The sequence below is a fragment of the Ambystoma mexicanum genome, chromosome 5q, assembly GCF_040938575.1.
Source record: "Ambystoma mexicanum isolate Mex_15411 chromosome 5q, UKY_AmexF1_1, whole genome shotgun sequence".
Lineage (NCBI taxonomy): Eukaryota > Metazoa > Chordata > Amphibia > Caudata > Ambystomatidae > Ambystoma > Ambystoma mexicanum.
The window spans coordinates 643,406,096-643,432,728 of NC_090933.1; the positions used below are offsets into that span (position 1 = coordinate 643,406,096).

A 26,633-nucleotide genomic window follows, 5' to 3' on the forward strand; every position below is an offset into this window, starting at 1 on the left:
AAATAGTGACATTGTTTTTATTTTCAGGAGTTATAAACCATATGCTCCACTCAAGCAGCGGGGGCTTTTTGTATTCCATTAAGCCTACCGCCACCATTAGTTTACAAGAGAGGGAAGGCTTGAAAATTAACAATTAACTTGAGAAAAAATCATTAAAATCAGTTCAGCGCATAGCTCAGTGGATTACGTGCTTGCCACTGAAGTTTGAATTCAGTCTGTAAATTACAGGTTTGATGTTTGATGACTGGGCATTTCATCCTTTAAAGGTTGATGAATTGATTAGAGTTATCGTAGTATTTGTACAAAACACTGATTCCCACACGTGAACGCACTTGCACACAACCATGCTCTTTAGCAAAGCTCCCTCAAAATGCAGGTATGGGTCACATTGAAAGAGACATTGCCACAGCTGAAAGCGCATCACTTATTTCACAGAGGGATTACGTTTAAACTGCAGTAGTGCCTCTGCATGGCCATTCGTGTCACAAAGCAAGGAATGCTCAATGATGCCAGGGCTCTCTTCAGATGCTTGTAAATACGTTTTCGGTCCCAAATAGAAATGCTCATGCTTGTCATGAGCGTTTCTATTTAAGCTTTATATTTCCACCCCACAAAGAGCTCTGTACAATTTAATTTGCGGTGACACGCCCATTCAGGGCATACGCATTCAAATGTGCTGACTGACCTTACTTTGGCAGGGGGATGACCTCTGTCCTCACCCACATGGGTTTCATCAACCAATGCATCCTAAAGTATTAGGAACAGGCCTGACACATATGTATTAACGGAGACTGGGTGCATAGGACTTTCCGTCCCAGTCAGTCCTTCCCATGACACAAATCCCTTTTGAGAAACAGGGATTAGCACGCAGTGAAATGTGGATGCAGGATGCAAACCACACATTGTGTTCCCCACATTGTGGGCCTGTGAACGTGTTTCTCCATCCCATCCTCAATGCACAAGTACTTGTCTTAACAGTTTACTCTAGTTAAGGGCCCAAGTGAAGTGAGAGTCCCTTAATGAGGGCAGCGGTGCCGTTACCGACAGGGTCCGCCCGCTGCCTTGGTTAATATCGCCATTATCACTCGTGCAGTTTCCCGACACTGGTGCTAATGCAGCGGTATTCAAACTGTGGGTCGCGACCCTCCAGGGGTCCACGGGTGCATCCCTGGGGGGCCCTGAGAGCTCAACATGAAATATAAAAAATAAAATAAAAATAAAAATATATATTTTTTTTAGATTGGAAGAAATGGGCAGAGGTGGCTCACATGGTCGGGCTGAAGCATGACACTGTCTCAGGCAACAATGAAAAAGTGGCCCGCAGTTGTAAATGGATATTCATTCCTTTACTCACAGAGTGGGCCTCATTACAACTATGGCGGGACGGTAACAACGGTGACGCTAAGCTACCGGCACCGTTGCTACTGTACCGTCATAGTACGAGTTGTGCTTGCGGGTGCCTGACAGCCCGCCTGGTCTGACCTGGCAGGCCGTGTGGCACCCACGAGCACAGCTCGTTGGATGCACCGGCACCATTATTAACAGTGCCGGTGCATCCGAGCTCCCCATTCCCATTGAGCCCTATGGGGCTCAAATGGGAATGAGGATCTACCGGTATCGGCATCCGCGAAAGGGTAATGATCAGGTCTGCCTAACTCAGCATGACCCGGTAATTGCCCATTCACGGGTGCTGGACACGTATGCATCTCCGGCGGCAGCTGTGCCAGTTTTACCGGCACAGCTACCGCCAGGGTTGTAATGAGGCCCACTGTTTCAATAGTACCTTAGGGGGTGCTTTGTGTTAAAATGTAAGTAAATAGTGATATATTCAGCAACAATGGCCTAAATTACTAACTGCATAGTTAAGTAACTCATCAAACTGGTCCACATTGGCCAAAATGGTGACCCATTTTGACTGAACCACATCAGCATTTTACGTTTTTACGCTAAGGAGCCAGCCCAGTGAAACCGTGAGCACTCCCTCAGCTACTTTTTCCAGTTGATGGAGTGCTCCAGGGCTGGCTGACCTGTCACAGGGAAACACTGTTTCCCTTTGACAGTTCAGTTTAGTTCCCCAGCCGCACATGCTCACTGAGCCATGCAAGTGCTGCAGCGTTTTGATTCGCCAGCATTGCATAGCTCATTGGCAATGCTGGCTGGGGCACTGCATGTCTGTATGTCCGAGGGGGAGCTCCTGCGCCTACTCGCACATACGGACAGAGCAGCCTGGAGCAGGGCGTTTCAGCACCCACACGCAGGCCAATGCAGAAGGTACATTTATGTTCATTGTTTTTATTTAAACATGTGTATGGATGCGTGTATGCTTATGTTATGAGTGATTGTATGGTGATGGATGCTCGTTTGAATGATAGTGATTGCTGTATGAATGTGCAGCGCCTTGCATACACACATAATCATGTTGATTGTGTTAGGCCCAGTGGGGCCTAGGATACAGGGATGGTATCTTTTTACTGGACATCTATCATAGATGACCAGTTAAAAAATGTCACGCCTGCCCCCTGGGCCCCCGCAGCACCAATTGCAAACTGTTTGGCTATTTACCCATTTTTTTGTTAAAAGTATGCTCTACAATGCAACATTTTAACCCATTATTTAAAAAAAAATCACAGGGGGAAACCCCCCCGAACTCCCCTTTTTGGTTCGGGCTCCCTCACTGTGCTCGGTCACTATGGCATTTTTGGGGGAAATAGTTATGCCCCTCCACATAAAAAAAATCACCAGCCGCCACTGGCCCTCAGACTGTGTTACGAACGGGATGGGGGAATCCAGTGACTATGATAGGAGCACAATGGGCGGGAACCATGGGATAGTGATGGGAGCAGAGTGGGGAGAGCCCAGGGTGTGATGGGGTGGGGAGAGAATAGCGAGTGGGTAGGAATGGGATGAGGGAGCCAAGCGACTGTGATGGGAGCAGGTGACGGTGCGCAATACATACTGTCCATTTGGGATTTCTGGGGGGTCCCGACCTGCCCGAATTTTTCTCAGGGGCGCCCCGGCCAAAAAAGTTTGAAGACCACTGTGCTAATGGTTTTGTTTTATTGTGGTGCAATTCGGCTCTGCCAGTGCTGTTAGTGAAGTCCATTTTCCATGTTGATGACTGTGACATCATCAACATGGACAACGGACTTCCCCTAACACCAGCACTGCCGAGCCGAGCTGCACCAGACAGGTTTCATTTTTCATTCATTTTTTAAAAAAGTACAGGATCAGCACCCGTGTAGAAAACTATACAGGTAGTAAATGGTGAAGGGGGCGTGGGGAAGGGAAGCACCCGTCACCAATGAGAATGCCCGGAATGCAGGCTTTCCTTAGTGAACACAGCCTGCGCATTCTTATTGGTGGATGGCGCCTTATGAGATATCACACGGGATTGCAAGCGAGGAAGTTTAGATATGCCGGGCGTAAAACCACACATCCCAGGTCTAAAAGGATGACTTTAGAGATAATCCTGGAGTCATCCGATGATCATCGAACTACATTAGAAGTCATTCCCACATCATCAGAAGTCATCAGGCTGTTAAAGTCATCAGCAAATGTCTCCAAATGGTGGGTGATGATTTGGAGATGAGCTTAGGATGACTTGCTGATGATGCCAAGATCATCCGTATTTTAGAAAACTTTGTTCCTGATGATTTTAGGATGACTTGCCGATTACTTCAAAAGCATCACCTTGTTTGCCTCTGATGATTTGGGGATGATTCTGGGATGACTTGCCGATTACTTCAAGAGCATCACCTTGTTTGCCCCTGATGATTTGGGGATGATTCTGGGATGACCTGCCGATTACTTCAAGCGCAAAAACATGTTTGTCCCTGTTGATTTGGGGATGATCCTGGGATGGCCTACTGATTACTCCAAGAGCATCACCATGAAACATGTTTGTTCTTGATGATTTGGGGATGGCTAACTGATTTCTTAAGAGCATCAGAGTTTGTAGGATGATTTGCGGACTAATACTGATTGTCAGTCAGCTTTTGCTTAGTTGCCCTTGTGCTGAATGATTTTCAAATGCTTTGCTAAGCACACCTATTTGACTATGTTGGGCAAAAATGGAAGCCACAGGCCTACACATAGCATGCACCCCCTGGGTGAGAGTCCTTTGCCATCCCAGTCAAAAGCAGGCCTCCAGCACCCTCAAAATCCCCAATGTGGCAAGGGTAAAGCTTGAGACTATGTTGGGCAAAAATGGAAGCCACAGGCCTTGACATACCATGCACCTCCTGGGTAAGAATCCTTTACCATCCCAGTCAAAACCAGGCACCCAGCACCCTCAAAATCCCCAATGTGGCACAGATAAAGCTTGAGACTATGTTGGGCGAAAATGGAAGCCACAGGCCTTAACATAGCATGCCCCCCTACCCCCTGGGTGAGAATCCTTTGCCATCCAAATTGTTTTAAAAAGGCATCCAGCAACCTCAAAATCCCCAATGTGGCAAGGGTAAAGCTTGAGACTATGTTGGGCAAAAATAGAAGCCACAGGCCTTAACATAGCCTGCACCCCCTGGGTGAGAATCCTTTGCCATCCCAGTCAAAAGCAGGCACCCAGCACCCTCAAAATCCCCAATGTGGCAAGGGTAAAGCTTGTGACCAAGCCTCTCACCTGTCCCTGTCATATAATTCACTGGGCTCTCACCCGTCCAAAACAAAATCATCTGCTTTCACCTGCCTTGGGGCACTGAAAGGTTGAGAGGCTTATGGCTTGGGTGGTGGAGTTGCTGTTGGCAAGGTGGGTGGTGTGGGTCGTTCAGAGCAATGCAAGGTGATGTTGGGAAGTACGGGTCGGTGAGTTACTGCAGACCTGCCTACATTTGAAACCTGCCTACATTTGAGACCTCAAGAACTGCTTGAAAAACCAGAGGATGGGGGGGCAGGGGGCTCCTGGAGGTCCTGGAGGTTAGGCAAATCTGATTTTACTGGGGTAGCTACTTGGGGCAATGGGGTCAGCTGCTGTGGTGAGGTAGGGTGTTTGGGTTGCCTAAGTGAGCTGCTGTGGTGAGATTGGTGGTGGTGGCATAATATATGTATATAGAGCATTTTGCCTCTGAGCTATCCTCCCGGCCCATGAGGTTGTGTGGTGGGTCTGGGAGATCGATTTGCTCGTGTTAAATGCCAAGGGTGGTATATCAGGAGAGCCACTGGTGAAGCCCAGGAGGAGAGTAGTCTGAACCCAGAATTTTCACTTGTGTGGTTCCCTGCACTGGAAAGGGAGATATCAGGACCATATGGGAGGCAAGGAAACATTTGAGCAATACCATGATTGAGGCCTTTTTAGAATTGTGTTCCCTACAAAATAATTCACTCCCAGGTACCTCAAATTTTGTCAGCCTAGAAACAGCAAGATCTAAATGATTTTCCCATGATAAGACGCTTTAGGCAAGTGGCGAAATCAGGACTGGAGTCCAGTCTTGCAATTGAAGTACTTAACCACATATCTACCCATCTGCAGTTTGTGGACATGTTTGGGTTTTGATGGAGATGACTTAAAAAGTATGCAAATCACATGATAAAGCAAGCTGACAAATATAACCTTTGTGATATTTTTCCTCATATGTTGTCACTTGTGATTTGTGCGACTCCTGCACCAGATGTGATACTTTAGACTCTTAGTTATTTAAATCATGAATGGTTTTATTTTTCATGTATTATTTTCATACATTCCAGTCATCTAAGTTTACATGAAAACACTTTTATTCTGCCAACACGTGTTTCACCACAGCTTTTAGCCGTGGTTCCTCAGGAGAGATTCCTTTCTTTTTTTCTGAAAAATAGTCGTTTTTTGATTTCAAAACTTGAAAAGTGGGTTTCTTTTATGCCAAATTGATAAATCTTAATCTTCTTGTTATTTGCCGGTCCGATTGCCTTAAGCATGCTCGCCGGGATCACCTTTGTGATAATAAGGTCACCTACTTTTAGTCATTGTTTGATGGAGGCATGCAGCTGGTTAATAAAGAGGATTTCATTTAACTGTGCTGCTCATAACAAAGCGTGTTTTTTTCTTCTCCCCTTAATTGCACTGGTAAAACTGCAGAATCGCCGTCAGGCCTATTTGCTGTGTCTGAACTGTTAAATGTATATTACACACTTACTTGTCTCAGAATTTCAAGGGCACTGAGCAACTTTTGTTTTTTCACCATGTTCCCACCCTCCTTGAGCACTTTCCGGTGTATAGGCGCTATATAAATAAACAATACAATACAATAGATGGTCAGCCAGAGGGAGCTGAAACATTAAATCCCCACTGAAAAGCTACAATTCCTTCTTTTTATTGTAACATAGTGTGTGTGTGTGTGTTCTCTATGTTTATGATATTGTCTCTTTTGAGACGCACCCACACCGTTTATGTGTGCTTGCTTTTTTTGGATTATTTTGATGGGAGTCAGCTTGTTTAGGGCTTGTTTCAGAAAGAGATGCAGCTTGTTTTTTCCTTCTGACCGGAAACACTCGAGACTGGACACCACACCACACGAGCAGCAATGGCGGAGGTCAAGATTCCAGCGTGGGAATCGCAAAACAAACGCCAGAATAATTAGGTAAGCAGATGATGTGTGCATTTCTAGGTTTGTTTCTTTTAGAGTCCCTGCTTTCGCGCATCTTTTTGATCTCTGTGCCAGGACGCATATATGTTATCTTGATTGATGAGGCAGACCGGCCTCGATCTTCCCCAGCGAGGAGAAGATGGCGCTGCACTGGCTGAGAGGATCGAAGCTCACAAACACAATGGAAATTAAAAAAAAAAAAACGGAAGACCCGCAGGGATGTAATCTGTTAGCAGTCTAGCCAATCCCCATATTACTGTAAACAGGTTGATGCTGTGCTTTTGTGACATTATGTTTTCGATACTATCAGCAGAACCCTAGTAAAAAAGAAATCCACTTTTTGGATTGTTTTGGGATTGCTTCTGGATTGTTTTCAAGCTGGAGATTTTTTTGGGAGTTATTTTGGATTTTTTGGGGATTTTTTCAAGCAAGGATTTATTTGTCTTGGGTTGGAGGATTTATTTTGGATTTTTACTGACTTGTTTCTCAGTAAAAACAATCCACTAACACTAATTGGCAGGAAGGCATTTCAACAGGATTTATTTTGGAGTTTTACTGACTTGTTTCTCAGTAAAAATAATCCACTAACACTAATTGGCAGGCAGGCATTTCTACAGGATTTATTTTGGAGTTTTACTGACTTGTTTCTCTGTAAAAACAATCCACTAACACTAATTGGCAGGCAGGCATTTCTGCAGGATTTATTTAGGAGTTTTACTGACTTGTTTCTAAGTAAAAACAATCCACTAACACGAATTGGCAGGCAGCATTTTTACAGGATTTATTTGGGATTTTTTGAAGCAAGGATTGCTTGCTATTAAAGTGGTGGATTTTCTTTTATTTTTTTTCACTTGTTTCTCAATAAAACCAATCCAGCAACACTACACATTTTTACTGCATTTGTTTTGGATTATTTTACAAGCAAGTATACATTGTAAGATTTATTTTTGATTTTTTCCAACTTGTATCTCTGTAAAAACAATCCAGTAATGTAGGCACACATTTTTACTGCATTTAAATGTTGGCAACATAATGTCAAACTAGTTTCGACGCTGGTAGCCGTTATTTAGCATTTTAATCTGATTAAACATTTTGCAGGGATTAGGTTTTATTAATTTTGCATTTTATTGGTGCAAATTACAAGTCCAACTGCACTTAACTAATTTCTCCAGTAGATAATGCCTAGTCGCTAACATTCAGGGTATACCAATTTGCAGCAAGAGGTAGAAGGAATGGCTAACACCTCGGCCATATCTCCCATCGCGCCACCTGGCTCGCTGGACGGTAGCCGCCTATCTCCTGCCTGCCACCCGGTACAGCTGTACCCCTCCTCTGTGCCCCTCTGTATACCACCCCCAGCTGCGTATGTGTTCTATTGTTACCTCTGGAAACTGCTCCGTTATGAATCTGTATTGTTGTATACCTCTGTAAAGCGCTCTGCTGTTTCTCGAAGCTTGGTCTGCACTTAACCCCTTAAGTGCCAAGGACGAGATATCTCATCCTTGGAAGTGCATGCACAGTGCCAAGGACGAGATAGCTCGTCCTTTTTGGCACCTTGTTTTGGCACCTTGTTTTGTGTGATCCCTGCAAAGCAGGGATCACACAAAACAGTAATCCAACCCCCGGGCTATGTGAGGGGGAGGTCCCCCCTCACTGCCAGGGGGCTGGATTACCTTCAGTTTCACGTCGGCATGCGTAATGCACGTCGGCGTGAAACTGAAAGTAATTTTCACCGCAGCAGCCATTTCGGGCTGCTGCAGTGAAAATATAAGGTGAGTCTTCACCTTTCTCCCCCTCGATCTCCGGCTGTATTTCAAGCCGGAGATCGAGGTGGGTATCGTTGGAAAGGGGAGATGCTCCCCTTTCCAACGATACCCTGTGTGACAACATTGCTGCCCGCGGATCCAAAAAAAAGGTAGGCCATGTGTTGTTGGCGGTGTGTTTCGGTGGGTGCCCAGAGCGAAATGTCTGTGATTTGTCTTCATTTCCAGCAAATTTCAGAGACATTTCCCTGTGTCCACTCACCGAAACACGTCGCCAACAACAGATGTCATACCTTCTCGCGTTCCCACAGGTGTCCCGACGAAAAAGGTACCTCATATGTGTGGGTGCACCTACTGGGGGCACAAAAGGAAAAGGGTAACCCGCTGGTAACCCCAAGCCTTTCGCCACAGCACAATTTGTTCATGTGGGCAACCTACAGATTTGGGCCAAGGGTGTCGAAGCCAGCATGGAAACAGGGTTCACAATTCTATCCAAGTGTGGGACATGCTAACGTGTTCACAATCCCATCTAAGTGTGGCACATGCAGACATTTACAATCCTATCTATGCTGGGGTGGTATTGGTTGGTGGGGCACTGGGGTTAGGTGCTGAGGAGTTTGTGTGATGTAGCACTGGAGTGAGGTTCTTGCGGAGGTTGGTGGTGAGGCGCTGAGGGGATTGTCAGGTTTCGGAGCCAGGCCCATGCTGATGGGATTTAATCTTACTCTACATAAAGCTGTTGCTCCACTGCGTGGGCTTGATTTGTAAGAATATCTTGCCTGAATAGGCATGGTCTGCCGGGATCGCCCAGCTCTAGTATCCCCACCTAATACAACACTCCTTTTTGCTTTAGCTTTAAAAATGCAATGTCACATTGCAAAAAATGTCCAAACTGGATGCGCAATGTAGGCCAGTCTAGACATGTGATAACACTTATCATCAGGCATGGCTGAAGAGGTATGGGGGCCTATCTCAACATTATTGTTGGGGGACCGCTTGCTTACAGTGGAAAACAGTCTAATGCACCTGTGGGGTACCTACATTATAATGGAGAGAAAGAAAGCCAGGGGTTAATAGCCACTGATTTTCGCCAGAGGGAGTTGACAGTGGCGTAACGGTGGCCCACGCAACCCCTGCGGTGCGGGGGGGCCCTTTAGCACATGGCTTGGAGGGGGCCCCACTTTGTTAAAAAAAAGGAATTTTTTTTTTGTTTTTACATTTTCTTTTTGAATACTAACAGTGAAATGCTTTAAGTTAGTAATTGCTGGGCCCTTGTTAACAGCGAAAACCAGGTGCCGTTTAACATCTGTGTCCTGTTCTGTCCGGCAGCTGCTCTGAAGGTCAGCCAAGTTGAGTCAACATAGCCCAAAATTCCAGGGGGGCTTGGGTAGTGCTGAAGCCCAGTCAACCCAATGGTGTTATGCCACTACTTGTGTTTAATGCCTTGATTACTTAATGGTAATTGGCATTACTCCTAGCCCTATTCCTCCTCGTCCCTGTACTTGTGTATGAGGCAGTACTTGTGTATGTGGCAGTGGTGATGGATCCTACCTCTGTGTGGCGGCAGGTCACTCAGTGGATTGCTACGGTGCTGGGCGGCGGGCCGGGGCAGCAAGATGTAGGAGGAAGGCGCTGCTCCTGATGGTCATAGCAGTGGTGATGGATCCTACCTCAGTGTGGCAGCGGGTCACTCAATGGATTGTTATGGTGCTGGGCTGGGCGGCGGGCCGGGGCAGCAAGATGTGGGAGGGGGGCGCAGCTCCAGATGGAAGTTGCAGGTGTGGTGATGGCAGGCGCAGCAGGTGCGATGGCAGGGGTGGCCGCTGCAGTGGGTCCCTCGGCTGTGTCTGATCCCAGGGGCGGTGGGCCGGGGCAGCAAGATGTAGGAAGGAGGCGCAGCTCCTGATGGTAGTTGTGGTGGTGATGGCAGGCGCAGCCGCGGCAGCGGGGCTCTCTGCCTAGGTTCCCAGGGCAGTGCTGTGCGCAACCCTCAGGACGGTAGCAGCAGTCAGGTGCTGAAGCGATGATGGTCAGCCAGTGGGACCTGAACCACTAAATCCCCTCTGAAAAGCTACAAATCTTTCTTTGTCAGCAAGTGGCTGATGTGGAGAAACCTGTGTTAAAGGGTGGTGAGGTATGAGAATATAGCCCAAGGACAGAATAGGGCTCCATTAAACGCAGCTTGTAAGGCAAGTGCTGAAAAGCACACATTTAAAGCCCCAGAAATGGAAATACAAGAAATGAAAATAGTAATTACCAGAAAAATGAAATGCATTTTTAGGAAATGCTTTTAGTTCTAAAATATTATGTCTGGGTTACATGTGTGTTTGCGTTATTGTGTTTTTTTGGGGGGGGGTGAGCTTGTTTTGGACTATGTCTGGGTTACATGTGTGTTTGCATTATTGTGTTTTTTGGGGGGGGAGTGAGCTTGTTTTGGACTTGTTTTGGAGGGAATTCGGCTTTTTTCCCCCCTCCTGATCTGGAAGCACACCAGCAGCAATGGCGGATGGAGCAAGCGCGGATGCAAACAAGCCAAAGCAAGGTAATTACGGCGCGCACACTGTTTGGGGGTTATTTATTTATTTATTTGTGAGTGAGGCTCATCATGCAGGGACCATACTTGTCTGTTTTTTAAACTCGTGGGCTGTTGGGGGAAGCTGGGCATCGTGGGTCCTGCTCGCCTGTGTCTCGCACCATGGAATGTATCGTCCCCGCCGGCCACCCGAGCCCTTTCAAAAGCTTCTGTTAGCAGCACATCGCAAACGCGAGAGCTGCCACTTCAGAATAAGCCACTCGCATTAGGCAACATTTCCGTTCAGCTTATTTACACAGCTGCGACGGATTGATGGGTGTAGTTTCTCTGGCTTAATTGTCTTTCGGACTCTTGACCCCTTAAAGCAAGCGACATGATGGTGGACAAGAAAGCGGGGAAAAGGCAGTCCAATCTGCCTGGGAGACCGGTAACTGCAGCACAGAAAGCGGCGGGGAAGAAAGAAAGCAGTGAAAGCACGTACTGCTGCACACTATGAATGCTATATTCCAATCTAAAGATTAACAACGTGATATTTAAACTTAAAGCTGCACATTGAAAAGGCTGGTCCGAATACGCACGCAAATCTAACAATACAGTGAACGGCAGCCACAAAGACATGGGGGGGGGGGGGGAAACTGAGTTTCGCAGATCCCCCGCTTAATTAATTTTATTACGTTTTCTTTCATTCAAAGTCTGAAAGGTGTCTAACAAATGTACAGCCACAGTATGCATTGTGGTTCACATGTGCCTTTGGAAATTTGAATCCTGTGTTTCTAACAACACTTGTCTTTGTGTGTCTCTTATTTGCTTCCATTAACCTAACCATAACCATTCTTTGTTTCTCTATCTTGCCGTTCCTCCACAGCAGTCTCTCACTCGCCTATTGGTGTCCCCCTTTCTTGCTCACTCTGCCCCATTGGCTATTGCGCGCACCTTTTATCCAGTTTCATAATCCCTCTTGCAGTGTATCCTGTCCTCAGACTTCCTCTAAACTTGTCACTCTGTCCCTGCTTCTGGAGCGCCTCGAGCCTCCCTCCTGCTAGCCTGTGTATCCTGCGCTCCCTCTCGCCTGTCTCTTTGCTCTGTTTCTGTATATTGCCCCGCTGCCCATCCATCTTGCTCTGGGTGTCACTGTCAGCAGCTGGTTGAGTTACTGCTTCTTCAGACACACCGCTTTTTTCTTCCAGTCGTGTATCACACACTCTCTCTTTTCTCCCATATTAGCTCTCTCTGCCTCCAGCTGGCTCTCTTTCTGGCAATTGTCGGTCTCTCTTTCTCCTTGCTCTTTCTGCTGTCCTCCTTGTGTGGGGTGGGGGGGCTTCCTGCTGGGAATTCGGACAGGGGCGAGCCTTGGGGCAGGGAGTTCTGCTGCGTGCAGTGCTCGGTTCTCTTTGTAGGTGACCCCTAAATGTTAGAAACAACCACTAACACCTCCCTCGTTGGGCTTATTCCACAAAAGCACAGTGATCCCTCTACTTCAGTTCCTGGTGTAACTCGAAGAGAAAGTCACCAAGTAACCTTATTTCTACAAATCTGAAGAGTGTTCCACAGTGGATGCAAAGCTACCTCGCACAATATAAATGTGCTTTTCAAATGTATATAATGTATATCCGACAACCAACGCTAAAAGCAGGGCTCGGAAGTTGCCATTGGCCACGTGTAAGAAGGCATACCAATCCTGTTTTCCCCCTTGAATTCTGGTACTTGTAGTTTTTTTTTTTCTAATTTAGGAAAACTTCCAAGTCCTAGAACTCTAAGCAAAATCGGGAATGGATGCCTTTCTCACGCATGGTCAGGGGAATCATTTCCAGGCTTTTTGCAAAAGGAAAATATGTGCAAGGCTGTTCTGTGTCTTATTGTTTGGGCCTTCTAGATTTTTAGTACCATCAGAACACTTTTTGGCTTCTCCTTGTAACGTGGGGATGTGGAAAGGCAGAGTGCCCCTTAAACACAGGAATCCTAAACCCTCTATTGGAGTCAGAAAACTCAATGGGGGTGAGATTCACATCATTTTTACCAGGGTTGTCACTCCAGAAAAAGTAATGTTTTACATGTGTACATTACACCAGAGTCACAAACGCGGATCTCAAGTCTCCCCTGCCATGCCTGAGGCCACCCAGTCCCAAAAAAATAGGAGTGAAGGACTGTTCTCACACATGGCACGGGAAACTAAAGTCCTGAGTAGGAGTGCTGAACGGCCATACATTCCCACCATGGGTCAGATTGCAGAAACCTTTCACTGGTACAAGTGCAATGTTGCACGGTATTAGCACTAGGATTAGAAGATTAGATTAGATTAAGGAATTAGTTAAATGGGCATGACTGTTCATTTAGTGGATAAGAGGGCAGGTCTGCAATGGCAGCCTGCAAGTGAGATTGGGATGTTACCAAGGATATAGAAGCCTAGAAGCGCACAGTGTAATTTTTTAACATCTTAAAGCTACTGTCTCTTTATCAAGCATTCTCGCATGACGTAAGCGCCGTGCTTTATTGTAATGGGGGCATGTAGGTGGAGATGTGCCCACATATGGACAGTGTTGTAGGGTGGAGGCACAAGTGAAAATTATGGGCAGTTCTTTCACACCTTTGTCATTATTTATGGTCTTGAAAACAGAAGGATTCCAACACGACATATTGCTTTCCCGGGAAGCGTTTTATGCTATAGGTGGCATGGTATATAATCTTCAAGTTGGTTCTCCTGGCGGGGGAAAGTGTGTTTGAACATGTGTTCATGGAGAGCAACTAGTTAATAACGGAGCCAATGGTCCTGTAGTTGTGGGGGCAGCAGAGTTATAGTGCTCATGAAATGTGTGCCATATGCTGCAAGCATGGATGCGTACCATGCGTGTTGTGGGGTGAAGTAAGATAGCTCAGTGAGTTAGGCACTTTCTCAAACAGTTGTGCATGATCTGCAAACACAGGTTCGAGCTTAGAGCAAACCCGGACTTGTATCAGTCCAATGTTAATAAATTATGTACATGTACATCTGATGATAATAATAATCAGGTGTTATAGAGTAAAGGTAACTTAGGTGGGAAGTGAGCTGGGCGCTTATGTGTCATGTGTGTAGATAGAAATCCATTTCCTGACTGTTTTCTCACATGGAACACTAGAGATTGATCTTGCGGGTGTGCACATTGCTTCACAATTCATCTCTTGGGCCCCCCTCTTCTCTCCTCCCTCTCCCCTGTCACACCTGATGAGGTCTCTAGACCACTCCTGGTACCTGTTCACCGTGCCACCCACCCTGCCTCAGGGCAACCCCTTGCACTGGGGTCTATATCTGTACCCATACAGTCCCCCCACCCTTTATCTTTATGCACTTATCAGACACACCCTGTCTGCTGCCTTATCCCAGCACTTGCCACTTGTTGGCTGCACTACCACTGTTTGTTGCCTTCCTTATTTATTTATTTTCTATGTATCCGTTTCTCCCCTGCTCCGCACTTCCCACCCCCCCTTTCCATGCACTTTTCCCCTTCCCTCGGCCACTGCGTGATCTCAATGTCACCTGGCATAGTAGTCTGTCTTCCCTCCGTTTCCCCTCCCTTGCCTCGTCGTGCCTTGAAACACTTGTGTATAGGTGCGTTATAAATGCCATATCATATCTATGTCTTAGCACTATCTGAAATGTCGTCAGGCCGAGTACGATAGTTAATTTCACATCCTTACTGTTCATGGTCTGTAAGAATGTCATTGGATTTTCCCTTGTTCCCTCCCTTGCCTTGCAGCGCTTTGAAACATATTGTGTATCAACGCTATATAAATAAACAATCATATCATGAACCGCTTTGCTCACATAGCCTGCATTACCAGTTGCTATTTTTCATAAAGTTTATATCGGCGACTAGTTGTACTTTGCTTGCTCTTTTCAAACTTTTTACACAATATCTTTTTTTGCATTTCAGAATGTATCCATGTAAAGCCAGGGAAATGGGCTTTCCAGTATTCTCTGCATCCGAGTACAGAAAAGCCCTTCAAAATAAAATTGGGGACTACCGGATGAAGAAGGAGCCAGACCTGGTCTTTTCTACACCAGTGTAGTTGGGCATTCCCTTGCTCCCTGGGCTGGACCCCACCGGACTTGCTTGCTCCCTGGGCTGGGCCTGAATACTTGTGTGACTCCCTCGATTGGTTCTGTGTCCCCTCTCAACCTTGCTCCCTGGGCTAGGCACTGATACTCATGTGACTCTTTGGAGTGGTTCTGGGTCCCCTCTCACCCTTGCTCCCTGGGCTGGACCCCACAGGTCTCGCTTGCTCCTTCGGCTGGGCCTGGATACTCGTGTGACTCCCTGGACTGGTTCTGGGTCCCCTCTCACCCTTGCTCGACCCCACCGGACTCGCTTGCTCCCTGGGCTGGGCCTGGATACTGGTGTGACTCCCTGGACTGGTTCTGGGTCCCCTCTCACCGTTGCTCTCTGGTCTGGACTCGCTTGCTCCTTTGGCTGGGCCTGGATACTAGTGTGACTCCCTGGACTGGTTCTGGGTCACCTCTCACCCTTGCTCGACCCCACCGGACTCGCTTGCTCACTGGGCTGGGCCTGGATACTGGTGACTCCCTGGACTGGTTCTTTGTCCCCTCTCAACCTGGATCCCTGGGCTGGACCCCACCGAACTTGCTTGCAAGCAGACCGAGTCTAGTCCTAGCTTCTGCACTTCAACTCGGTGTGATCCTTGTCAAATCACTTTCAGATCCTTTTTCTGCCAACATTGGAACTAGTGCCTTGTTTCGAAAAGACCGTTTCTGTGCGCTATGCATGTTTGCTCAGGTTTGCCTTGTGATGTACAAAACAGGTAAAGCCGATCAAAATAATGGCGTGAGGTTGAATTGGATTGGCAGAGGGGGCGAGGCTGGGTCTGCTGATATGTGCGCCCACTTGACCTGTTTTTCCTTCCCTCCCACACCCCCTCCTGTGTTACAGAAGGACTGGACCACCCACCGAGGAGGGAGAGGAGCCATGAAGCTGCTACTGGGTGGTGAGAGCGCTTTCTATTTTAATTCTCCACCAGGGCAAGCATACCTACTATGCGCCCCCTCCCCCAGGGGACAGGAATAACGCACCCAGGGGCAAGGGGTGGGAGTTTCAGAGATGGGGGACGTGGTTACTTCCCTTTTGAACAAACACACACATGTTCGTGTCATGCCAGTGTATACATTTGCAAACCAGAAACTAGCCTGCTTCTCGGCGCTTAAGTGATTGGTGTCGCTGAGGGCGTCTCTAAACTCAATAACATTCACACCATCAACCTCAAAATAAGGAAATCCTAAAACGGAGCTCAAGCCAGTTGTTTGAACGTAAATCTCTTTTCACAGGTGCTCAACCAACTGAGCTATTCACTGTGTCTGTCAAATCATGGAGTCTGCTGGCCAATAATACGCATTAGCCGAGTCAGGGCTTTGTTCCAGAGTGGAGCAAGCAACCTCATGCGGCACCCGTGAACACATCAATTCTTGACATAGTGCTCGGCTTGACCTGAAGGGAACTTCAGGGGCGACGCAGCCCCCAAACTCATCCCATTAAAAGCCCTGCCACTGTATCAGCAGCTGTGATTCTGTATGAGATAAATGAGCCAAACAAGAAAAATGGCTCACAAACAGCTAGACGTCTTTTCCTGTCCGCAGTTTAGGGTTCCTTTCATGGTGTAGTGGGTTAATGCACCTGCTGCAGGTATCCGTCAAACAGGTTGAGAGTCACATCTGCCTGCCTCTACTCTCCGCCCTCTGCAATTTATCCAGAAGGACTGTGAGACTTGTCCTTGGCCTCAAGCCCAGGGATCGTATCTCTCCAGGACTGAAATCTCTGCACTGGCTCGAGGTGGCTGCAAGGATTAAGTTGAACACTCTCTGCATTGTCCACAAGGCCTTCTTGGGCCTGGGGCCGCAATACCTTCAACTTTCTCTTCCCAAAAATCTTCCTTCTCGAGCTCTTCGATCATCCGCCTCCAACTCCCTCAGGGTCTGTCGCTTCTCCAAGCAACGAGTTGGTGGTAGATCTCGCTCCTCGGCAGGGGCCTCCTTCTGAAACAGCCTTCCTGCTTCCCTGAAACTTGAGGAGAACCATCTCCAGTTCCGGAAGCACCTCAAAACCTTCCCCCCCCCCCATCCCCTGCTGAATTCCTGGCTGAAACTGCACTGGCTACCTGGCCACCCTTTGTGACCTTGGGCCTAGGCCCTGCCATTTACACACCTGCACTGGCAACCCCCGCACCTGGGAACTGTATTCTGTATCCCTACAGTCCCCCACCAGCACTTATGTCTGCTCTTACCCTGCACTTGCCATCATCCCGCCTTTATTTTTCTTATTTATTCTATTATCCCATGTACTGCACTTTTTCCCCCTCTCCCATGTACTGCACTTTTCCCCTCTCCCTTCCCCTCGCACTTTTCCCCTTCCCATGCACTTGTGCGATCTGAATGACACCTGGCCTAGTAAGATCGTTGTCTGTCTTCCCTCTGTTCCCCCTCCCCTGCCTCGTCGCATTTCGAACACTTGTGTATAGACGCGTTATAAATGCCATATATCATTTGCAAAGAAAGTAGGATGGATAAAGAAAACAAGAGTGAACTCTTGGGAGGAAGTAGTCTGTTACTCCAATGCAAATATGCTACCTTTTTTAAGAAGAGTATCTCAAATTTGTATTTCTTTTAACATGTTTTTTTTTCTTGGTTTTTTTAATACTTTTTGGCCCCTTCAACTGCATAGAGGAAGTTATCGAGTAGCCGGGTGGGTGGCAGAGGTTGTGCAGATGGGAGTGTGAGTGTGGGTACAAGATATGTGCGCATTGTTGGTAGATATGTATCGGGTGTAAGAATGGTATGGGCAAAAGGGGAGGTAGTTAATTAGCAAAGGGTTTGAAAGACTATTTCCCCATTTTCACTTATGCCTTCTATTTCTAACTGATATAAATCAATATAGCTACACTAAAGACCATAAAATTCTGAATGCAGCCACAGAAAACCATAATTCATTTTCAGTTCCATCCTTTGTGTACAGATGCATTTGTAAATTGACATTTTAACATTAATCTGGTATGTATTCTACAATAAGGAATTTAACAATGCCTATTCAGATGTCCATTTAGGTTCATATATCCTTTCTTTTTTTGTAGAATCTTTGAGATCTGTCTGCAAGGCTAACAGTTGGCCTACTATGGACGGCTGGGTGATAAGGAAGCTCGCCACCAAAATTTGCAATGCCAGAAGAGGCCTAAGGAAGACTCTGCATTTTGAAATGCAGGATCGATGATATTTGTTGGTATTTTTTCAAACCTTTTCATTCTTATGGACTACAGCTATGCTGTTAAACCGAATTTGTTGAATAAAAAAATGCTGAACACTTTCTGAGCCTATGTTTGATTGAAGATATCTTATAACAAGAGCAATACTATATTAAAATATCAACAATTTATAGCTGCTACAATCATAATATGAACTGGGTAATTGTTAGCTGATCTTATTGATATTGGGTGAAGTGACTGGCGGCTGTCTGTCATGCGGGTAGACCTTTAACAGATTCTGCGTAGGCTGCTGGAAGAGTGTATTTTAGTGCAGTGCTTTGCAATTGTGGGAGTTTATTGGGGGTGAGGCCATGCTGGCTAGAGGTGAGAATTGAAATGAGGGAGCTTACAGGTTGGTTTGTGACCTGGGAAGTGGGGGTGTTTGTAGTTGTGTGCACTAAATCGAGGGAACTTAGTTAACGGGTGCTCTAGCAAAGATGAAGTGACACCTGCAAAATTCCATATAATTTTTTTTTCCCTGTAAACTATCTAGAAGTCTAACTAGAGTCATTGTAAAGTAATGCCACCAATGTTACTCAAAAGGGATACATCCTGGGGTAATCCAACCACTTTTCCTAAATCTTTTGGAAGCATCTTGAAATCATTAAAACTCATCCTGGAGTAGTCTGCATTAATCATTTACAATTCAGAACCCATCCTAAAGTTATCATGGAACCATCCTGGAGTAATCCCCACCCATCCTAGAGTTGTCATGGAGCCATCCTAGCGTAATACGAAGTCATCCGGGAGTAATACAAACTCATCCTTAAATTGTCGTGGAGTCATCCTGAAGTTGTCATGAAGTCATCCTGGAGTTGTCTTGGAGTATTCCGAAGTCATCCTCGAGTAATCCCAACTCATCCTGAAGTCATCCTGGAGTAATCCCAGCAGGTAGGAGGCCTGCTTTTGCAGGTAAAAGCAGGGTAGCTCAGCGGTGGGGCCCTCCACACCGCACTCTTACCCAAGGCAACGGGCAGAATGGAACGTTGGAGAGATGTGATAAGAAACACAATTGAAACTGCAAACGGGTACAAAGAAGCATAAAAATTGTCGTGGAGTCATCCTGAAGTTGTCAGAGTCATCCTAGAGTAATCCCCCACTCATCCTGAAGTTGTCATGGAGTCCTCCTGGAGTAATCCAAGATCATCACTGGAAGTAATCCGAACTCATCCTGGAGTAGTTTCTGTGATAACTCTAGAGTCATCATCTCATTAAATATTTTGGCTTGTACGCAGACTTGGGATGATCTTCCTAAACTCTCCATGGATGACTCTAGAATGGAGTCATCGGATGACTCCAGAATGATTCCAGGATGATCTTCCTTTTTGACTAGGGATAGTTTGGTTCGAAGAGAACCTGAACACAACTAGGACAGGGAGACTTAGCAGAGCAGGATACTTACCAGACATTTTCAAAGTCAGCTTCACTCGGTTAAATAGGATTTGGGAGTGGGAATAGGAAACAAATATTCACCAAACCTCCACTAAATGGTGGTTGTTTAAACATCCGTTTGGTTTGGTGAGCTCATCCCTTCCTCTGTACGCATGTTTTTTTTCCACCATTTTATTTTATAGATGCAAACAGAACACAAAATGAAGTATTCAAAACTACATATGTGGAGCCGTATAACAGAGGACGGGACACATTGAAAACACAACTTTAAAACATTAGTCAGGTGATGAGCATTGAAGTCCAACCATCACAAAAGGAAAAGAAGAGAGAAAAAACACAGCATATATAATGCATGGCAGGTAGAAATTTAGTAAAGCCACAGGCACTATAGGGAACAGACAGGTGCATCAGGTAAAATGAAGGGTGTAATGTTCTCAACGCACAACCTGACAGTGCTTAATTTGTGCCGGTGTTTGCCGGTGCTGAACCCCGGCACTCTGTTATCAGCAGCGGCACTCTTAGAAGCTGTGTCTGAGCAGGCCTGGGCCTGCAGAGACCCTGGTGCACTTGCGCCTCGTCGCATCTGTGTGGTGTACCGTGCAGCGCTTAATAGCACTGGCCTTCGTTGGCCACTGACAGGCTACCAATCAGAGGGGCAGCCCTTCGTGTCACCGCGTCTGCTCCTGTGACTGCCTGTGCACGCAGTAGTGACGGATGATGTGCGGCGTACGTCGATGGATTATCACCTTCTCTTCCGCTTGCTTTAACTCTTCCTTTGCCTTGCCACACCCCTTTCCCTGCCTTCTTTCTCTCTTCCACCACTCATCAGCACCCCCTTCCCCCATATCGCCCTTTCCACACGTATCTTCATCACCTCACACTTCCCGGGTCACAGCCACCCCTTACCTTCCCCAATGTTCACCCCCCTTCTATCTGTCGACCATATCCATAAGTTGCCAATGGTGTCCCGAAAGCTAACAACAGAAGTCATTGGTTATCCTAATGAAGACATCATCCTTGCAAACTGGCACTTCGCAAAATACCAGGCGCCCCTCTGATGTTTGTTTGACGTCCTGTACCTGCTTTTCTCTCTGGAGATAGCTTGCAATTTCTCATTCTCTGCAACAGACGCTTGTGCGGCATGTATTATTGTATAATAATTCGTGTGAAGGAAGCTTGCACTGCAGCTTGTAGCATTTCTGTGTGAGGGAAGCTTGCGCTGCATATGTTAGTGGTATAACGTTTCTGTGTGATGGAAGCTTGTGCTGCAGCTGATACAATTTCTGTGTGAGGGAAGCTTGCACTGCAGCTGATACAATTTCTGTGAGAGGGAAGCTTGCCCTGCAGCTGATACAATTTCTGTGTGAGTGAAGCTTGCGCTGCATATGTTAGTAGTATAAGGTTTCTGTGTGATGGAATATTGCGCTGCAGCTGGTACCATTTCTGGGCGAGGGAAGCTTGCGCTGCATATGTTAGTAGTATAAGGTTTCTGTGTGATGGAATATTGCGCTGCAGCTGGTACCTTTTCTGTGTGAGGGAAGCTTGCGCTGCATATGTTAGTAGTATAAGGTTTCTGTGTGATGGAATATTGCGCTGCAGCTGGTACCATTTCTGTGTGAGGGAAGCTTGCACTGCAGCGTATACCATTTCTGTGTGAGGGAAGCTTGCGCTGCATATGTTAGTAGTATAGGGTTTCTGTGTGATGGAATATTGCGCTGCAGCTGGTACCATTTCTGGGTGAGGGAAGCTTGCGCTGCATATGTTAGTAGTATACGGTTTCTGTGTGATGGAATATTGCGCTGCAGCTGGTACCATTTCTGGGCGAGGGAAGCTTGCGCTGCATATGTTAGTACTATAAGGTTTCTGTGTGATGGAATATTGCGCTGCAGCTGGTGCCATTTCTGGGTGAGGGAAGCTTGCGCTGCATATGTTAGTAGTATAAGGTTTCTGTGTGATGGAGTATTGCGCTGCAGCTGGTACCATTTCTGGGCGAGGGAAGCTTGCGCTGCATATGTTAGTAGTATAAGGTTTCTGTGTGATGGAATATTGCGCTGCAGCTGGTACCATTTCTGGGTGGGGGAAGCTTCGCTGCATATGTTAGTAGCATAAGGTTTCTGTGTGATGGAATATTGCGCTGCAGCTGGTACCATTTCTGGGCGAGGGAAGCTTGCGCTGCATATGTTAGTAGTATAAGGTTTCTGTGTGATGGAAGATTGCGCTGCAGCTGGTAGCATTTCTGGGCGAGTGAAGCTTGCACTGCATATGTTAGTAGTATAAGGTTTCTGTGTGATGGAATATTGCGCTGCAGCTGGTACCATTTCTGGGCGAGGGAAGCTTGCGCTGCATATGTTAGTAGTATAAGGTTTCTGTGTGATGGAATATTGCGCTGCAGCTGGTACCTTTTCTGTGTGAGGGAAGCTTGCGCTGCATATGTTAGTAGTATAAGGTTTCTGTGTGATGGAATATTGCGCTGCAGCTGGTACCATTTCTGTGTGAGGGAAGCTTGCACTGCAGCGTATACCATGTCTGTGTGAGGGAAGCTTGCGCTGCATATGTTAGTAGTATAAGGTTTCTGTGTGATGGAATATTGCGCTGCAGGTGGTACCATTTCTGGGTGAAGTAGCTTGCGCTGCATATGTTAGTAGTATAAGGTTTCTGTGTGATGGAATATTGCGCTGCAGCTGGTACCATTTCTGGGCGAGGGAAGCTTGCGCTGCATATGTTAGTACTATAAGGTTTCTGTGTGATGGAATATTGCGCTGCAGCTGGTACCATTTCTGGGCGAGGGAAACTTGCGCTGCATATGTTAGTAGTATAAGGTTTCTGTGTGATGGAATATTGCGCTGCAGCTGGTACCATTTCTGGGCGAGGGAAGCTTGCGCTGCATATGTTAGTAGTATAAGGTTTCTGTGTGATGGAATATTGCGCTGCAGCTGGTACCATTTCTGGGCGAGGGAAGCTTGCGCTGCATATGTTAGTAGTATAAGGTTTCTGTGTGATTGAAGATTGCGCTGCAGCTGGTAGCATTTTTGTGTGAGGGAAGCTTGCGCTGCATATGTTAGTAGTATAAGGTTTCTGTGTGATGGAAGATTGCGCTGCAGCTGGTAGCATTTCTGTGTGAGGGAAGCTTGCGCTGCATATGTTAGTAGTATAAGGTTTCTGTGTGATGGAATATTGCGCTGCAGCTGGTACCATTTCTGGGTGAGGGAAGCTTGCGCTGCATCTGTTAGTAGTATAAGGTTTCTGTGTGATGGAAGATTGCGCTGCAGCTGGTAGCATTTCTGTGTGAGGATGGGAAAAGCTTGCAGCGGACGTACTACACTAGTTGTCCCTGAAGGACGCTACCACTGACGCTGCTAGTACTAGACCATTTGAGTGTGGAGGAAGCTTGCTCGGAAGCTGCTAGATTTGTACCTGTTATGTGTGAAAGAAGCGTGGACTGCATTTTTAAGTACAATACGACTTCTGTGTGAAAGAAGCTTGCACTACAGGTGCTGGCATTGTTCCAATTCTATCTGAAGGAAGCTTGCACACAGCCACTGGTCCAGTGCTAGTTCTTTCTGAAGGAAGCTTACACTACAGCTGCTGGCACTGTACCAGTTTTATCTATACTGGTCAAATAGCACAGCGAGTAGAGCGCTCGCTTTGGTATCTATCCGTGCAGAGCCTGATGATGCAGGTTCGAATCTCGGCAGGGCCAAACTCAGCCTTCCAATCTCGGCAGGGCCAGATTTGGCCAATCCCGGCAGGGCCAAACTTATTTTGTAGCGCTATATAAATGCTAAATTATTATTATTTATTTTATTTTTATTATTTAAATTATTATCTGAAGGAAGCGTGCACGCAGTCACTGGTTCAGTACAGGTTCTTTCTGAAGGAAACTGGTATTGCAGCCTCTGGCAGTGTACCAGTTCTGTCTGAAGGAAGCTTGCACACAGCCACTGGTCCAGTACCAGTTATATCTGAGCACACAGCCACTGGTCCAGTACCAGTTCTGTCTGATGGAAGCTTGCACACAGCCACTGGTCCAGTGCCAGTTCTTTCTGAAGGAAGCTTGCACTACAGCTGCTGGCACTGTAGCAGTTCTATCTGAAGGAAGCTTGCACACAGTCACTGGTTCAGTACTGGTTCTTTCTGAAGGAAACTTGCACTGCAGCCTCTGGCAGTGTACCAGTTATGCCTGAAGGAAGCTTGCACTACAGACGGTGGTGCTGTACCAGTTCTGTCTGAAAGAAGCTTGCACACAGTCACTGGTCCAGTACCAGTTCTATCTGAACACACATCCACTGGTCCAGTGTCAGTTCTTTCTGAAGGAAGCTTGCACTACAGCAGCTGGCACTGTAACAGTTCTATAAGAAGGAAGCTTGCAATACAGCTGCTGGCACTGTACCAGTTATATCTGAAGGAAGCTTGCACTACAGCCACTGGTCCAGTACCAGTTCTATCTGAAGGAAGCTTGCACACAGTCAGTGGTTCCAGTATTGTTTTTTCCCGAAGTAAACTTGTACTGCAGCCTCTTGCACAGCCACTGGTCCAGTACCAGTTCTTTTTGAAGGAAGCTTGCAGTACAGCCGCTGGCACTGTACTGGTTCTATCTGAAGGAAGCTTGCACTACAGCCGCTGGCACTGTACTGGTTCTATCTGAAGAAAGCTTGCACTACAGCCGCTGGCACTGTACTGGTTCTATCTGAAGAAAGCTTGCACTACAGCCGCTGGCACTGTACTGGTTCTATCTGAAGAAAGCTTGCACTACAGCCGCTGGCACTGTACTGGTTCTATCTGAAGGAAGCTTGCACACAGCCACTGGTCCAGTACCAGTTCTTTTTGAAGGAAGCTTGCAGTACAGCCGCTGGCACTGTGCTGGTTCTATCTGAAGGAAGCTTGCACTACAGCCGCTGGCACTGTACTGGTTCTATCTGAAGAAAGCTTGCACTACAGCCGCTGGCACTGTACTGGTTCTATCTGAAGAAAGCTTGCACTACAGCCGCTGGCACTGTACTGGTTCTATCTGAAGGAAGCTTGCACACAGCCACTGGTCCAGTACCAGTTCTTTTTGAAGGAAGCTTGCAGTACAGCCGCTGGCACTGTACTGGTTCTATCTGAAGGAAGCTTGCACTACAGCCACTGGCACTGTATTAGTTCTGTCTGAAGGAAGCTTGCACAAAGTCACTGGTTCAGTATCAGTTCTCTCTGAAGGAAACTTGCAGTGCAGCCTCTGGCAGTGTACCAGTTGTTTCTGAAGGAAGCTTGCACTACAGATGGTGGTGCTGTACCAGTTCTTTCTGAAGGACGCTCGTGCTACATCTGCTGGTACTGTGCCAGTTGTAACTGAAGAGACCTTGCACTTCAGCACCAAACACGTGACATGGAGCAGCAGTGTGAGGGGCTGGCGGTGGGTTGATCTAGCACTGAGCTGGGCCGCTGGCGCCACCGGGACCGGCATTAGTGAGCCAAGATTATTAGGGTCCTGGAACTTATTTTTTTAACAAATTCAGCACTGCCAGGAACTGACCCCAGATCTCATCAAACTTGTCCAATTCACCCGTATGCTTGTAAATGACCGTCTCGTAGGCCGAGAGGGTCAGCAGCTCATCAATGCAGAAGCAATTTGAAGAGTTCCAGGCGCGCAGGGTCATTTTCTCTGCCAGCACGCGACCACAGGGGAGCCAGGTTTTATTTGCATAACTCAAATCATCCACTAGTTGAACGTCTCTAAGAACAAGCAGGGGCGCCTTCATGGGCATAGGTCCTCCTGTACACATATATTGGCAGATGAGGACGGATGTAGGCAGAGAACAGCAGGGTGCCTTCCGAGCGCAGTAAGCGGGTACCTTGTTTTACACGTTTGTCTCCATCCGAGACCTACATGTAAATTGAGGCATATTGGGAAAATATTGAACGCCTGTTTTCCAATGCTAGGGTTGGTGAGTGTGACTTTAATTGTGTTCAGATGTGATGGCTAGTGGACCCCATGACTCTGGGCAGAAAGTGCCCATATTAATTCACAGTTCTGAATGACCGACACAGTGTCAGCTGTTTTCATATAACTGACAGAGATCCGGCGAGGTCAATTAGACTAAATTATGCAAACCGGAAGTGCTAAGTAGTGTGTTGCAAAAGGATTCACATGGCAGAATCGCATGCTGTGGAGTGCATGTTCTGATAATCACAGGCGGGTTGGGGGGGCATGCTATTTCAGCAGTAAGGGTCTGGAGGTACACTGCAACTGTGAAATCTTGTCTTCCTTTCTCAATACCTAACCAGCCTGGCACATAGTGAATACTTGGCAAGTGCTATGCAAAAGGTAGAACTATTGGATTTGTCAACGCATGTGGTTTCTGGTGCCTAGAAAGTGTATTGCTTGGCCCAGATGGAAAGGGGTGTCAACAGTGGTGGGTGAATGGATATGACTGTGAAGACTGCTACATGGATTAAGTGAATGAGAGCGTGTGTGAGTGAATGGTTATGAGGACAGGCGAATGAGTGTTTTGGCAACGGACACCGATTTTGAAGATGAATGAATGAAAGTTTAAGGGCATATGATTGTGTGGGTATGTATGAACAGATAAATGCATACGTGTGATACGGATGAATAGAAATGATAGGTTATTTATAACGTATTTAATACCCAGACGTTTCTAAGCACGGACTGTCTTGTTTCCAAGGCGAGCATGTTGCCCCTGAGCTATCCTCTCGAGACGACAGACTATTGAACATACTTGCAGGGATGGATACATGCTTGTGAGGATGGGCCGAGGCATGAGATTGTGAGGATGGATGAATGAGTGTGCGATAATGGATGCATACGTGAATGTGTTTGAGGATGACTGAGCACACTGAGGCGAAACACAGGAGAGAGGAAAATAGATCATGAAGGGAGGGGAAAGCGAGCAGAGGGAGGTAAGATCACAGGGGGGGGTGCAGATCACTCACAGGTGCTGAGATACTGCAGAGGGGAAAGAGTGAGGAAGAGTGCAGGGATAAGAAATTAGTACGAAGAGAGGCAGAGTGGTAAGGAGTACAAAGAGAAAGAGAGATTGAGTGCGCTAATAGAAAAAGAGTGCAGAGAAGGAAGAGGGCAGAGGGGGAAAGTACATGGAGAACAATGCC

At 46.8% G+C, this 26,633-nt stretch overlaps 1 long non-coding RNA gene across 1 annotated transcript; it reads left to right on the forward strand.

The window, feature by feature from the left end:
• Positions 1 to 10,793: 10,793 nt before the first annotated feature.
• Positions 10,794 to 18,193, forward strand: LOC138497559 (uncharacterized). Its single transcript, XR_011278610.1, has 3 exons — positions 10,794 to 10,862; positions 14,762 to 15,830; positions 17,964 to 18,193. It is a non-coding gene; the product is annotated as an uncharacterized lncRNA (long non-coding RNA).
• Positions 18,194 to 26,633: the final 8,440 nt, after the last annotated feature.